Source organism: Callorhinus ursinus, unplaced genomic scaffold (genome assembly GCF_003265705.2).
Source record: "Callorhinus ursinus isolate GAN/ISIS: 27379988/994484 unplaced genomic scaffold, GSC_fseal_2.0 scaffold27, whole genome shotgun sequence".
NCBI classification, from domain to species: Eukaryota; Metazoa; Chordata; class Mammalia; order Carnivora; family Otariidae; genus Callorhinus; species Callorhinus ursinus.
This window is the reverse complement of record NW_027397089.1, coordinates 11,865,173-11,880,640: the sequence shown is the minus strand read 5'-3', so window position 1 is coordinate 11,880,640 and position 15,468 is coordinate 11,865,173.

Here is a 15,468-nt window from a genome sequence, read left to right as displayed (position 1 = left end):
CTGGAGATTTCCTGTCCTTCTCTACACCAACAGAGGCCTACCCATATCATAGACTGTATTCTCCCTCTTCCTGTGCTCCCTAGTAAAATTTGAAGTTAAGACTTCAAGGAGTTTGGGAATGTAGAAATCCTTTTCTCTCTCAACAAACTTTGCTTCTCAGAAGCCTGCTTTTACAAGAGCCCTAAATGCATCCATGCAAGAAATAGCATGTTCTCTGATGCCCTGAAACCTACTGTTTCATTGGTGGAAAGTCCCAGAACATCATAATTTAAAGGGAAAGAAAATACATCACTTCACTGTTTCCAATGTGTATCTGTTACACTCTCATTCTTAAAGGAAAACTGCTAAAGATATTGATAATGTTTCCTTCCCACACATTTCTCCAGCACCACTTATAACGAATATTACCTTGTGGTATTTGGGGTATCATAACTTTCCTCACTAGGACAATGCTAAATCTTGGATGACTTTCATATCCAATATCACACAATCCAGTTCCAGTAATCACTTCTCTGGCCCTTTTTTCCTGATAAGTGTTGAGTAGTATCCATTGTCTTAGAACCACACTGGGAACTTCAATGTGGCTATTTTGTTTTAAAAAAGAAAGAAAGAAAGAAATCCCTTGTCTTATTAGAATTTTAACTTGTTTATGTCAGTATTACAATTAAAAGGGCAAGTTTTCTCGACTACCAGTATAATTTTTCAATGGGATTTCTGAAACAAGTCTGCTCTTTGTGTTAGAAGTCTGGCTCTTAAGGTCAGAAAAACTAAAAACTGTCTCAAGTAGAAAATTAGGAAATGTAATCACAGAGGTTTGCTATTCTAAACATTCTTTTTTTTAATGTTTCTTTTTTTTATTATGCTATGTTAATCACCATACATTACATCATTAGTTTCTGATGTAGTGTTCCATGATTCATTGTTTGTTTATAACACCCAGTGCTCCATGCAGAACGTGCCCTCCTTAATACCCATCACCAGGCTAACCCCTCCCCCCACCCCATCCCCCGTTCTAAACATTCTTCATGAAGAATTCTCTGTGTCAGAACTCGGCAGGGTGGTGACACCCGTTACATGACTGTACTGAAGTGGGTCCCTAGATTCAGGTCCCTGTCTTGGGGGAGCATAGAGTGGGGCACTGGCATTTGGGCAACCTTGGGTCCAAACCCAGGCATGGGGAGGAAGGAGGAGACAAAGAGTCCTTTAAACTAGTAGTTATAGATTTGAAAGCATATCCTGGTTACACCTCTGTCAGATGGACATTTGCTTAGCCATAAACTATGAGGAATATTTTGTACTTACAGATCGTGAAAACACTGTCTGACAATTACCTAATATCAGTGTTCTGATACTTCAATTTGTCTTTTTAAGAATAGAATAAGCTGCCTTGTGAGTAGTAAGTTTCTTTTCACAGGAACTATTCAAGTCGAGGCTGCTGAGGTTTATCATTGAAATTATGAAAATAAATTCCTTGTTAATTTACATTTGACAAGACCTAAAGTCCTGTGGAATCTCAGTCCAAAAGAGCAAAGAGACAAAATCAGTCCTCTGAATTTTGGGATGAAAAATCATCTCATTCAAAAAAATGTTGTGCTCTTAAGAATAGAAATATAGGAACACCTGGGTGGCTCAGTCGGTTAAGCATCTGCCTTCGGCTCAGGTCATGATCCCAGGGTCCTGGGATTGAGCCCCGTATTAGGGGGGGTGGTCCTTGCTCAGCAGGGAGCCTGCTTCTCCCATCTGCTGCTCCCCCTGCTTGCACTCTCTCTCTGACAAATAAATAAAATCTTTTTTAAAAAAATGGAAATATATTCAATAATTATTTCTATAGCCTCAACAACACAAATATCAAACACCTCAGCCTCCACAAGGAGTATCAGGAAGATATTACTTTATATGTAGCCTGTAAAGGGCCATCAGATTTTTTTTTCCACATCTGCTGAGCATTCACAGTAATTTCTATTTTAGCAGTTTCCAGTGATATAAAGTGGAATAGAAGCCACTGCACATCTTTTGAAAAAGTTATAAATATCCAAAATGCCACTGACTCAGAACTGCAGATGCCCTCAAAACCTTCCTACACTTTTGCATGTCCCTCTCCCAGCTCTGAGGCCAGCAACTGCCTCCTCTCTCACTACCTGATGCCTTGCAGTGAGTAACATCAGTCATTTCTTGTTCTTGTTGCCTTGTGGTCTATAGCAGGTATCCCAGGGGCAAAGCACTTGTTTGTTCTATAATATCACTTGCCCTTTGTGTCTTTTTCTTGTGACAGAAGAGGAAGCAATATAAAAGATATTAAAATTAAAAACAGAAGCAGCTGTGGTCACTTGTGTTGGTAAAATGGAGCCACAGAGCTCTGTCCAGCCTTTATTGCAATGAACTCAGAGTTTAAATTGAAATGATAGTTTTTCTACTACTAGCTGTGTGACTTTGGGGAAAATAACTCATTTCTCTGTGTTTCATGGAGAACATGAAACAAAAAATGAGGAAAGGATAACCCTTCCTTCACAGGATAGTTGTGAGGATTGAAAAGTTAATAGATGTAAAGCATTCAGAGTAGCATTTGTATATAACAAGCATAATATAAATGTCCACTATTTTTGCTGTGGTTTGTTCAGGTGGAAATAAAGGACAACAAACATGGAGCTGATGTCCTACCTTCTACTATTGATTTCAGTGTATTTCTTCTGATTTGGTCTTCAGGAAAACTACTGACTCACTCATTCACCTCAAGGCACTCAGGTCCCCTTTTCAATGATTGCTTTTTCTGATAGCTGACCACCAGCCAATTGAGGCAATTATTATATGGCTTCTTAGCTTTCTTTACTTTACACTTGACAGTTTGACATCCCTAAAATCCATCTCATATATTTCACAGTAAATGGAAGATTATAAAATTTATACCCTAAGGTTACATATAGCCTGCAAATGTAACACTAATAACATTATATAAGCCAGGAACTGGCCAAATTACAGTCAATAAATAATAACCAAGAGAGTTAATGCTAATAGAATTAGTTTGACAACTCCAAAAAAATATAAAAATATATTTTTTAGATGTCCAAACTACTTGAAGCAACTATATTCTAAGAAATACTTAAATTTCGGGTGCCTGGGTGGCTCAGTCGTTAAGCGTCTGCCTTCAGCTCAGGTCACGATCCCAGGGTCCTGGGATTGAGCCCTGCATCGGGCTCCCTGCTCAGCGAGGAGTCTGCTTCTCCCTCTCCCACTCCCCCTGTTTGTGTTCCCTCTCTTGCTGTGTCTCTCTCTATCAAAAAAATAAATAAAATCTTTTTTAAAAATAACAAATTTTCATGTAACTGAGAAGTGAATCTGTGAAGTATGATAATGCCCAATTAGGCAGAATTTTTTAAAACTGGCCATTTAAAGTTCCCTAATTCTTTTCTCTTCAGATAAACCCATGTTTTTAATTTGATCAGCATTTTCACCATTGAAGAAAGAGCCCTGAAGGCTCCACGTCTCACAGGTTTCCCACAGGAATGCTGAGTGGCAGTGACTGAAGTAATAGCAGCTGAAAAGTGAGTCTCCCAATGGATTGTCAGAGTCTTCGGTTCCTTCCTCCCCCGGCACCTGGACAACAGAGAGGCCCCTCTGCACTAAGTAAGCCTCCAGGTTCTTACACATGTGGTTGGAGGACATGAGAACTTGAGCAAACGGAGGCTGAGCCATTACTATGAATATCAAAGGAGGTGAGTATTTAAGAAAGCAATGCCACAGAAGCCCAGAGAAGACGGGTCCATACAGAGCAGAGTAGTAAACAGTGTCCAGAGCTGCTGAGACTGGAACAAGTTTGCTCAACATGCTTTTTAGTCACCTCTCGGATCTGTGGTTTAGGTCATCAACCTTGTAAGCAGAGTTTCGGTGGAAAGCAGATTTCCACGGATGGAAGAGTCAATAGCGAGTGAGGGTGTAAAGAGGACTACATTCTCAATAAGTTTGTTTGAAGAAGGGAGGCCAGTAGCTAAAGACTGACCTAGGAAAGAGCGGGAACAAGTTTATATATTAAGATCAAGAACAAGAAGAGAGGAGAGCTTAAAAATAAAAGAGATGAACTAGAATTGGGAGATTTAGATTTACAACTCAGCAAAGGGACTAGCCAGAGAAAGGAGGAGGGCTCCCCCATCCTCTGGCAGAGTGGGGAGGAATAAATAAGGTTTGAAATAGCTACTGAGAGGAAGGGGAGAGGGACCCCGCCAGAGACGGGATGAGGTCTACTATGGATTGCTTGCTGTCCAACTGAGATCATTCCAGCACCAATTTGCAAGAAAAGGGTGGATGGCTTGCCTGGCCCAGGGTTGGGATCTTGTCAACTGGTGTGGCAAGAAAATAGATTTCAGGGGCGCCTGGGTGGCTCAGTTGGTTAAGCGACTGCCTTTGGCTCAGGTCATGATCCTGGAGTCCCGGGATCGAGTCCCACGTCGGGCTCCCTGCTCAGCGGGGAGTCTGCTTCTCCCTCTGACCCTCCCCCCTCTCATGTACTCTCTCTCTCTCAAATAAATAAATAAATCTTTAAAAAAAAAAAAAAGAAAGAAAATAGATTTCAAATTTTCCTAGCCAGGTCACAATCATGTAATTTCAAGAAATAAACCTGTTTTCTGTATGTGTGTATGTATATATTTACGTATAGATCTCCCAGTAATTCTGTTTCTCTGGTAGGTCCCTGACTGATACAGATATTAGTAGCCTATTCAAGGGCATACTGCTTGATAAGTGGTAGAGCCACTCTCCTGACCTGGGCAGTCTGAGCCCTGAACCAATGTTCTTAACCCACCACCCAACTCTGCTTCCCTGTAATTTCCAGTCATTAGTGGTCTAATTGAATATTCAGGACTTGGCCCTCAGGGAAAAAGCAGAGAAAGAAAAACAAAACACACATGAATGGAGAGGAATACAGTACAAATGAGTTCACTGAGTGAAGGAACATGCAGAGTAAGGTGAATAGCATTAGACTCTGGAGAAGAGATTTTTGGTTATGCCGGGAAATGAAAATGAGGAACGTGTATTTGCTTAGAAGAGAAGAGCATTCCAAGTGAAGTGCATGACGCATGCAGAAGCCTAAAGCAACTACTTCACCTCTTGGTGGGGAAAGGCAAGGTCTGGAGAGCATGTGGAACTCAAAATACTGCATTGTCAATTTTGGAAAATACAACGTGCCACACAATAACTCATGGCAAATTAGTCCCATTGTGAGCAGGACCATATGTCTTTTAAATGCTTACTGATAGGAAGACTGGGTGGCTCAGTCAGTTAGGCGTCTGTCTTTGGCTCAGGTCATGATCTCAGGGTCCTGGGATCAAGTCCCACATCGGGCCCCTGCTCAGCGGGGAGTTTGCTTCTCCCTTTCCCTCTCCCTCTGTGCTCTCCCCTACCCTCTCTCAAATAAATAAGTTAAATAAATAAACAAGTAAAATCTTAAAAAAATAAATAAAAACTTACTGATAAATACTTGGCAGGGGAGGGAGAAGTCTGTATCACCCTCCTGTTTGTTTATAGTCCCTTCATTCAACATTCTTCAAAAAGTGGTCTAGCTTTTATACCTAAATTAAACATTTAATTTCACACCTGAACCTCAGAGATATGTAACACATAAGCACTTCCTGTTGAAGTTTTGTCATAGCACGAGTGAGGGAGGGAAAGCTCAGAGCTGGGCAAGTGAGCACAGCCAGTGTGGTCAACAGCCGGCTCATGCCGTAGGCTGAACTTGGAGCTAGGATGAAGCATTCGACCTTTCTCATTCGACCTAGAAAATGACTTCCATTTATGGCAGAAGCATAAACAGAATCTGAACACATATGTTAGTTATTCCTCCTATGGAGGGCACATGAGCCCGGGTTTCCTACTCTCATTAAGTGGTGCCATGATGGAAAGTGCTATCATCATCTTCATACAAGAGAGGCTTAAAGACACAACAGGCTTTTCAGTCTAAGGATGCATGACTTTTTCCTCTGGTTGGAGGCTATTGTCTGTGACACACAAGGTTTCCCCTAAATGCAGTTTCTTCACTGTACACTAACTGAATCTTGGCGACTGTCACTCCATTCTGTATCTGTGCACTTGGCCTTACCTTGGTTCCAAGACTGTGCTAAAAATCTCACTTTCTGTCTGACTTTTCTAACTGGAGTCACTGACTTTTTCATGTATTTTCTGACAGCAATAAATGAACTTTTCCCATCTATTTTTGTACTAAGTTATTTTTTCAATGCCTCCAATAAGCCACATTGATTGACTTGGGTTTTTTTATTAATTACTTCTAACAACTGCTAATGTCCTAATAATTAACATCCTAATAATCTAATATTGAGAATATGGGAGTTTTTAGAGAACTGATAGAAACTGTGAGAAAGTTTCTAGAAACAAGATAGAAATCAAAGGAAACAAGTACTTAGAAAACTATAAAGCACCGATCACACACATATATGTACATGCAAACATGTATTTATATATATACACATACAAATGCATATTTGAAACTTCTCCATTTTTTGTAGACTTGTCTAAATATTTATTTTTAAGATTTTATTTATTTATTTGTCAGAGAGAGAGAGAGAGAGCACAAGCAGGGGGAGTGGCAGGCAGAGGGAGAAGTAGGGTCCCCAGTGAGCAAGGAGCCTGATGCAGGACTCAATCCCAGGACCCTGGGAATCATGACTTAAGCTGAAGGCAGATGCTTAACCAACTGAGCCACCCAGGAGTCCTAATACTTATTAAATAATATGTAAGGGATGCAGTGATTGCAGCTACCTTCTGGTAGGTGAAGCAGAGGAAGCCAGGAACACTGTGAGAGTGTGATAAGAGCTAGTGTCAGACAGAGTGGCAGGGGACAATTCATATAGAATCTTGCAGGATTTTAAATGCATTCTAAATTTAATCAGACATCAATGCAGGGTGGTGGAGTTAATGGAGAGAGCTTGACTGGAGGAGATCTGTATTCTAGATATTGCTAATACAATTGTACCTGGTTTCAGGGTGACTGGGTGGCAATTAGTTGGTTAAGCGTCAGACTCTTGGTTTCGGCTCAGGTCATGATCTTAGTTAGGGTCCTGGGATCAAGCCCCATGTCAGGCTCCGTGCTCAGTGTGGAGTCTGCTTGAGATTCTCTCTCTCTCTCCTTCTGTCCCTCCCACTCATGCTCTTTCTCAAAAATAAATAAATCTTTCCAAAAAAATTGTACCTGGTTTGTTGTTATTGTTTAACTTTTCTCTATATTTGTTCTGTGGATGATAATATTTCAGGACTTCCCAGGGTTTCTGACCACTTCTACTTGAGACTAGTTTTGAATATCCTTCCCTAAAAACTATAGCAAAGGATGAACTTAAGGACATAAGACTGGTCTGGGTGACCTGAAAACCCCCTCCAGGCATATAATTCAATATATTATGCTTTGGGAAACCTCCATATACAGGGAGCAGGGCACCTAGCAAAAGCATCCCATTTAATCCTCTCAAAGGTGTTGCCCACAACTGGTGAGTGGTGTCTTTCATGTCCTCAATTGGGAGACACATCTCTTATCACTTCCATTTCAGGGCTAGCACCTACACAGAATCAAAAGCAATGAAGACTTACATTTTAATAGTTGACTCAGCACATAAATCTCTTGCCCATCCTACAGTTTACTTACTTATCATTCATCTAATAACGAATTGCAGCAAATTCTTAATTAGTCAAATTTCCCTAATTTGTTATTTTTCTATTTTTTAAACTTTACCAAAAAATGTTCATAATTAAAAAAAAAAAAGCAGTTGACCAGGAATGAAAGATTGTTCAAAATGCTTACGTATGTTTTAAAATGTGACAGGTAATTAGTTTTCCATAATGTAGGACTCTGGAAAGCTAGTTTACAATGAATAATGTATCTGGAAGAGCATGGCCATTAGGCTGAACCTCGGGGGCTTTGCTGTTTCGAAGGAGAAAATACATTCTGTATATAATTGCATGGAATTTTCCATGGTTGCAGAAATACCAGTAACTAAGTAACTCTGATTATAATATTAACAAAAATTTGGCAGTGTACTTAGCAATTTTTAGTAAATGCAATACATTAATAACTGGCAGGATACATTAATAACTGGCAGGATATGATAAGTATTCCTAAAATGGTCTTTAAATATTAAAATGGACTGCTTTCTAATCTTTATTTGATTCTAATCTAGAAGTAGAAATTCAAATTTTGCTGGGAAGAGAAGATTCCAGTGTGAAGCATTAGCCTCATGCCAAGTATATGAAGGAGTCTGTGAGGGAAGTTTAAGACAGCTTCTCTCCGTGCCATGTAACCAAAATGGAATGTTTCCTGAGGCATCAAACTATGATAAATTATCTGTTCCAGAACGGTTATTAAAAAAAAAAAAAAAGTAAGGCACTGATTTTAGATAATAATGTACTCCATTGTTCTTCCTCGGTTCTCTGGGGAGTATCTCATAACCCAGGGAAAGAAACAGGCAGGAAGCAATTAATTACAATAGAGTCAGATACTTTCAGTAATAGAAGAAACAAAGTAGAAACCAATCCTGATGTTCCTGACTCTACTTTCAGTCTTTTGACTGATGTGCAAGAGGTCACTGTAGCCAAGAGAGGGCCTCCAGAAACATAGTGAGATGTATAGTAAGTTTAAGGCCATGGAGATGAATGGGTGTAAGTAGCCATGCTGGGCACGGCCTATAGATATTTTTAGCTGGACAATGTGCATATATACAGGTTATGTGGGGGTTCGTGGAGTGATTCCCCCAATTTGTAGGCACTGGCTTCAGGCTTACAAAGGAGCAATTCTGTATTTACAAAGTGGCAGTTCAGCCACATCTAGAGATAGGATTCTGAGGGCTGTGTACAGACATACAGATCTTACTTGAAAACCAAGATTTTTTAACTTCTGCCCATTGGGTCACCTGCAGCTATGCCAGATATTCCCATGTTGGTTGGCGGGTCTGTCATGGCTGCAGCTGGAGGTCTAGTCTCTGTTTGGCCCCTCCAAATATTTTCTAACCTTGCAAAGAATCCAGAGGCCCTCCCTTCCCTATGCCCTGGGAACTAAGCTATATAAAGATTAAACATACATTTCTTCCCGTGTGTAAATCCTCTCACTGATTACTTTCTCTCTCTCTGGTGACAGTGTTTTACGTACTATATACTAACCAGCTAGAACCAGGGAGAGAAAAGGGCCAGTTAAATATGGCAAAAATCCCCAGACTTCACATAACACATCTTCTGATCTTAGGTTTTACACTTCTCACCAATTATCTAAAGAAGGGCTGGGTGGGAGTCTTACTGTTTGACCTGGACCTTGAACCCTTTAAGACTAGATTGAACAGAAAACCTCTAGTGAGTGGTAAGTGCTAGGTACAGAATTAGAATTGGGCTTCTTTAGATGATCAAGTTTCTCACCTCTTAGAGGTGACTTTAAGCTGAAGAAGTATTCATACTAGATGGGTGGAAGAGCCAGGACCAGAAGTGTTCCCTGAATACCAGCATTCTTGCCAACATACCTGGGCTGGATGATGGTTTAATGACTGTGCCAAAGCTTATTTTTTAAATTTCACTCTAGTAGTATTATTCTTATTTCAAAGTAAATGTGGCCTTTAGAGCAAACCACTTCATCTGGTCATTTTAAATGGAAATATAACTATCTTAGATAGGTGGTATTTTATGCAATGAAACACATCCAAATTTTAACGAAGTAAGTCATGTTGTGAGAATGAATCTTGAACATTTCTGTGAAATGCAGAGATGGAAGGATGGAGGGCTGGAAGGAAAGAAGGGAGGGAGGGAGGAAGGGAGGAAGGGAAAGAAAAGAAAAGAAAGAAGAAGGAAGACAGGCAGGCTTAACATCAACTTTCTCATCCATCAATACTTTTGCCAAAGCTTTAAATAATTAGACAAAATGAATATCATAATTGAAGATTATCAATTTGGATTTGGGGCAAAGGAATAATTGACCTCATTGGCTTTTCATTCTTTCCCAGACTGATTGTTGTTTAGATAGCAGGTATTTAAAACCAGGGTGTTTACAAATCAAATAAAAGGTTCTTTGTTAGTGACCTTTTAAAGTATGATGTTGAGATTCCAAAAACAAGCCTACAAAAGAAGTGATAAAATTTTCAAAGACTTTGAAACACTGAGATCAAAGAATAAAATGTTAATAAAAAAGACACACAAGGTAACTCCTAGATAGATTAAAACTCAGACAGCATGACACTAATATGGTAACAAGCTATTAAAGATACATAAACACTTAGGGAATTAACTGTTTTTTAGCTTAAACATCTTTATGCTTAAACATTTATCTTGGGCCATAAAAAATAGCATTTCAAGCTTTTTTTAAAAAAGAAGAAATAAAAGCTTTCAATCATTTTACATGTAATAAATATTTACTTACCCCTATTATGTACTAGTCACTGTTCGTGGTGGTGGAACCCTTAACATGCCAAGATTAGCTGAAGCAATATAAAAGCAACTGTAAAGAGGTTAACAGTTTGAGACCTAAAATCTGAGGGGTAAATTTGTACTGTGTCCATGCTGTTGAGTATGAAAGAAAATTGGTCTATAGTGGGGACCATTAAGTGGCAATCCTTTAGGTTCATGCCTCTGCAACATAATGAGAATAAATCTGAAAGGCCTCTCTGGAAAATGCCCAAGGGGACAAAGAGCAATCAACCCGATGAACCCAGCTGCTACCCACCTCCTTCTACCCATTATGAACTGATGCTTCAGCTTTTATTTCCACTATTATAATCACTTTGGTAAATGAGGTGTTTGTGCAGAAAAAGCCTTACAGACCAATAAGCATTTCTAATATCTATACAGAGAACCAATAACAGCTGAGTACTTTATTTCAAAGTGGAGGATTAGGAAACTGATCAATTTAAATTCGGAGGAGGCCCATCAAACATAACTGAGTGTGGCCAGGTTAAAAATAGAAATAATTTCTCCTCAATTTCAGGGAATGACAAAGAGATAGGGATGACATCTACAGATAAACCAGTTTCTCTAAATAAGCTTAGCAAATACCACCAAGGCAGACAAGAATAATTTAACTAGATGACTCTGCTATTAAAACATATGTGTATACATTTGTGTCTTGTAGGGTATGGGTATCCTTATGCCAAAAAGAATCCATTTTGTTCCCTCGACCTGATTGCTAGTAGTTTCTTTGAAAATCTTATCTGTGAGAAAAATGCTTGTGTGACTAGAGGTTGTTACACTGAGCCAAATAAGTCAATCAGAGAAAGACAATTATCATATGATCTTGCTGATACGTGGAATTTAAGAAACAAAACAAAGGATCATAGGGGAAGAGAGGAAGAAATAAAACAAGATGAAATCAGAGAGGGAGACAAACCATAAAAGACTCAAGCATAGGAAACAAACTGAGGGTTGCTGGGGGGGGGGGTGCACGGGATGGCGTAACTGGGTGATGGCCATTAAGGAGGGCCTGTGACTGATGAATCACTGACCTTTACCTCTGAAACCAATAATACATTATATGTTAATTGAGTTTAAATAAAAATAAATAAATTATTAAAAAATAAATAAAAATATAAAATTTTTAAAAAATGCTTGCACAACTGACAGCAATGCAAAAGAAGAAAAACTCTTCTAACCATCATAGATTCTGGGTCATTATTCATTCTAAACTTCATCTGTCATCTTCTCTACAGATATAATTCACTTAATCTCAAATAAATAATTTCCTGTCAAGAAAACATTACTGCTAGGAATATCAAGTTTCCCAAGTAACCATTTATACTTAAAGTTATTTTAAAAACCACAATGAAAGCAATATATTGATATACTGGATTGATTCTTTAATTATATAATATCCATTTTTGCTGTGCCAGTATACTTACTAATTGATATAATTAAACTCTACGGGTAAGAGTTATGTCTGTGAAGCATAATAAAATAATTCTATTGTTTAGCAGTGAAAAATAAACCAACCTTATCAAAAATTCTAAATCATCTGCAAGGCACATTATCAAACTCAGTAAGTGGATGCAGATTTAAATCAGTATCCTGGAGACATTTATCAATTGATATTAATTACCTTGCAATAATTAATCGATTACTTAGAAATTGTGCAATTTGACAATTAACAAATAGTTTTCAAATTCATTATATTCTTTTTATTTTGAAACTCGCAAGGATGTTATGAATTAGGGTCCCATCTTCAAGTGAGATTGTTACGCTAAATGGCTTTGCCAAAGCCTAATTATAATAAGTAGAAGATCTGGCATTTAAGGCCAGTTTATCTGACTCCTAATCCAGGATTATTTTCACTATTCTGTTCTCCTAATATCTGTAAAACTCATTCATTCATCCAGAGGTTCTGGTACTCTGCTAGGAATTGTTGTACAGTTCTGAGGGAAAAATATTTTGAACGTAGAATTCTTTTTTGGGGAGGTGGGAAGGGGCAAAGGGAGAGGGAGAGAGAGAATCTTAAGCAGGCTCCACACCCAGCAAGGAGCCCAATGTGGGGCTTGATCTCATGACCCTGAGATCATGACCTGAGCTGAAATCAAAAGTCAGACGCTTAACTGACTGAGCCACCCAGGCACCCCAGAACCCAGGACTCTATAATCAACTAAATTAGATGGAAAGTGAAGGTGGAATAAAAATAATTTTAGATATAAATTTTTATCAAAAGATAAGAATTTGAATAAACTAATGTCTTAAAAATATACTTGCGATGCAAGAAGGAAAACGAACCCAGAAGAAAGGAATGATATGCAAAAACTAATAAGTAGACATCGGAAAAGCACATTGGTAATCTAAAAAACAATGATAATTTGTATATGTTTCAAAATGCTAGAATTAAAAATCATAGACAACAACATTAAGCCCTGGCTTATTTGGGAGAAGGATAGAAAGGCTCTGAGTTTAGACTTATTAGAGAACTAAAATATTAAGTATATATGTGTACTAGGCTGAACAATGGCCCCCAGAGATAGCCATGTCCTAATCTCCAGAACCTATGAAGAGTGTTTTATATGACAAACGGACATTGCAGATGGGATTAAGGATCTTGAATTGGGACAACACTGGACTGTCCAGGTGGGTCTTATATGTAATCAGAAGTGTCCACATAAGAGATCTGATGAGAGCAGAGACAGAGGCAATGTAATGATTGAAGGAAGATGCTAAATGTCTGGCTTTGAAGATGGAGGACTTGAAGGTAGAAAAGGAAAGGAAGCAGAGTGACGCCCTAGAGCACCTGCAAGGAGCATAGCACCTGGGTCTCTGCCCAGGGATACTGCTGTCAGACTTCTGGCCTCCAGAACTGTAAAAGTATAAATGTGTGTTGGGCGCCTGGGTGGCTCAGCTGGTTAAGCGTCTGCCTTCAGCTCAGGTCATGATCCCAGAGTCCTGAGTTTGAGCCCTGCATTGGGCTCCCTGCTTGGCAGGGAGTCTGCTTCTCCCTCTCCCTCTGCCTGCCGCTCCCCCTGCTTGTGCTCACTTGCTCTCTCTCTCTCTCTCGGTCAAATAAATAAATAAAATCTTAAAAAAAAAAAAAGTAAATGTGTGCTGCTTTAAACCATCAAATTTGTGGTAATTGTTACAGCAACCATACGAAACTAATACATTAAAAATGTGGACATAGTAACTGAAAGAACAGATGTGGAATATATTACTTTCTAAGAATATGTATGCCTCCACTTATGTTTCTAGGGGTGATTTTTATTAAAATAATATTCTTGGGAACTCAGGCCACTCCTTCTCACTCTGTTTGGTAGACAAAATTACTTCTCAGAATGACAGTTTGGGAAAGGCAATTTATTGGTTGCAAACCAGCCCCTGTACACAGAGGACAAGAAGAGACTGAAGAAAGAGGCAGCCCACTCCAGATTGGCAAGTGACAGTTTTAATAAGCAAGGAAACGCATAGGAGGCTTGCTGCAAGACATGAAAATCCCTGCACCTACCCGCCAGACTTTTAGCACTTCGCTGGGTTCGGTCATGTATACTGTCCAGACGGTCTCAACAACCCCTTACTCTCTCAAGGGTATGTCCCTGCAGCAGCTCCTACTGTGGGAACAGTGGACAGAACATACATTCCAAGGACAGGGGAGGGGGTGAAAAGCCTCTGACTGCCTGGGTCCACCTCATGAGTCAGCCAGTGGTCACATCCTCTCAGTGACCTCCTCCAACAAAGCTGAACACTTAGCTCAGCGCCTTCTAATCTCCTTCCTCTCTTGTGATCTCTTTATCAGGAGAGAACATACATTCTACTCTGCTCAACTTTGCTTGTCCCTGAGGAAGGAGTTCTGTGGTTACTTAGCACTACTAGGGACCAGATAATTCTGCCCAATTCACAGACAACAGACTTAGAGTCACATTCTCCAAAACCTTCATCAGTAATAAAAGTGACATTTGACTTCTGTCTGCCTCACTCTCTTGTCTATTTCTCCGTTGCTTCAGAACACACATGGGGAAAAACAAAATATCACACGTTAGTTTTCTGAAATCTGAATTTTCAAACTGGTAATGAAAGAAAAAAGTGGGAGGACTTGATGAATTCAACTGAAAACACAGAAAGAGAAAACAAAAAGAAGCAAAGGAATGGTGGGCCACATATACACAGAACAAAAATCCACAGAGAATTTAAATATAATGGTTTGGGGAAAAAAAGCACACCAGGCAAAAATTTACCCAAAGAAAACTGGCATACCAATGTTCATATTGCTCAAAATATATGATTTTTAAGAAATGCATTTGTGGGAATACATTTAACATTAATTAAAAAAACACATTTACATTGGTAAAAGATGTAAACAACAAAGGTGATATGAAATCATAAAATTACATAAACCTAAATTCATAGCCTCAAAATATAAAAAGTAAAAGTACCAAATTATAAAGACAAATTCACAACTGCATAATTACAGTGGAAAATGTTAATGCTATGTGTTGGTTAGTTATTGCTCCATAAAAATTATCCCAAAACTCTCTGGCTTAAGATAACTGTCATTATTATTCATGAATCTGCTGATTAGCTAATTAATCCAACTGCAAGATGAACAGTTAAGATGACTTATCTTTGTTCCATGAAGTTTCTCATCTTCTAGCAGATTAGTCAGGGCTTATTTGCATGGCAGGATAGAGGTTCCAGAGAGAAAGCAGATGCACACAAATACACCTGTGATGTAGGCTCAGAGTAGGCACATCAATACTTCTGCTGTATTCTTCTGGCCAGTGCAAGGCAGAAGGCCAGCCCAAACTCAAGACACAGGGAAATAGATTCCACCTCTTGATGGAAGGAGCTGCAAAATCACAGTTTCACAGAGGTCATCAATGTAATCAATATACCACATTTACCTTGCTCAGAAATCGGTAAATCAAGGGGACAAAAATATTGGTTAAGGATGTAGAAGAGTTAATAATTAGTTAACAAGCTTGATTTTATAGATACCTGATGATAGATGATGAATAGATGATACAGAGATATATATACAACCTTGTA